The sequence below is a fragment of the Gavialis gangeticus genome, unplaced genomic scaffold (assembly GCF_001723915.1).
Source record: "Gavialis gangeticus isolate Ggan-Ray unplaced genomic scaffold, GavGan_comp1, whole genome shotgun sequence".
NCBI lineage: Eukaryota > Metazoa > Chordata > Crocodylia > Gavialidae > Gavialis > Gavialis gangeticus.
The window spans coordinates 32,547,059-32,548,439 of NW_017729028.1; the positions used below are offsets into that span (position 1 = coordinate 32,547,059).

At 54.1% G+C, this 1,381-nt stretch overlaps 1 long non-coding RNA gene across 1 annotated transcript in view; it reads left to right on the forward strand.

Annotated features, from left to right (window-relative positions):
- Positions 1-208: 208 nt before the first annotated feature.
- LOC109300241 overlaps positions 209-1,381 on the forward strand; it is a 13,198-nt gene continuing 12,025 nt past the window's right edge. Inside the window, exons 1-2 of the long non-coding RNA XR_002098167.1 lie at positions 209-300; positions 461-469. This is a non-coding gene — a long non-coding RNA (uncharacterized LOC109300241). The remainder of the gene's footprint in view (positions 301-460; positions 470-1,381) is intronic.

The window sequence follows — 1,381 nt, forward strand, 5'->3', positions numbered from 1 at the left end:
CCATAAGCCCATCACCCTGGCTTCAGAGCGATAGTCGTGCTGCATTTACTCCACCATGGGTACGCTCATAAACCAGAGGCTTTCTTCACAACTCTAACAGCTCGAGACTGCCCCTGTCTGAAAGAAAGCCTGAGATGATAAAGGTGGCGAGGTGTCACCTGCCCCCCCACCCTGAGCCAAATTCATCAGTTCCAATTCATCGGTTTGTACCCAAAAGCTGGCAAAGCAGAATTTTTTCCAACCATTTTAGTTGGCCTAACAAAAGAAATAGGATTTACCCGAAGAACCTTGTCCGCCTTGGTCCTTGGATGTCATTTTTAAAGCGTCTACCTCTATGCAGTCCGCCTCTACGCAACCTGGATGCCTCTATGCAGGGCGCTTTGCAAAGCAGCCGTCGCGTGCGCTACACGGCGCTACAAGGCAGTGATGAGCCTCCAGGAAACATTCAAAGGAGGTTGAGGAACACCCGGTGGGGACTAACGAGGCTGACAATAATCGCAACAAATGAGATATTGGTAACAAGATTAGCCACTGACTCCATGCTGGGAAGAGTCAATTAGCTGCCGCGTGTGAAGGTGGAACCAGATCAGAGTGAAAAGTGCCCGTCCCAGAGCAAAACAGGGCACCCAGGAGAGCAGCGATGCTGCCCCAGCCCGGGGGCATTCAAAGTGAGCTCACCGATAGCTGCGCCCTGCTCTCATTTACCCTCGTGTCGTTCCTGGTGACGCTGGATCTGGGCTGAGGAGGGCTGGGAAGCTTTGCCAGGCAGCACTGTCGGTGCATGGAGACAGAGAGTGTCGTGCTCTCGTGCGGTGAGCCCGGCTGCCTGTAGTCCACAGAGGATATCCGGGGAGGTAAGAGTCCCAGCAAGACACAAGTAACAGAAGTGACTCCAGGGACGAGGCGATGGTGCCTTTGCCGAAGCCAGAAAAAGGCTGTTCTCAGTATGGCCTAGGGAGGACAGACACAGTCTGTCTGCCCTGGCGGGGGGTCGGGCTAGAAGATCTACTAGGTCCCTTCCGACCCTTAATCTATGAATCTATGAACAGCTGGAGGTCTGCACTGGACCTAAGCCAAGGGTAGTTGGCCTGTTTCTGCTGGGAGCGGACACGTGTGCAGCCCGAGGGCTAAAGGCAGCAGAGCCATGAGTACTGGGCAGCATAGGTGTGGGGGGTGCTGCTGCTGTTGCTGGCCTGAAAACGTGATGGGTCCACGGTCCTAGTGACCTGTGTAAGGACAGGAATGCCACAGAAGCCAGGACGCAATGTTAGAGAACCAGCATTTCCACGGGGAAGAAGCAGAGAGAGCTGCCGAGGTGACAGGAGAATCTCAGCTCTGCTGCTCTTAGTCCCATTAAACATAAAAGCATCATGTATTCCCC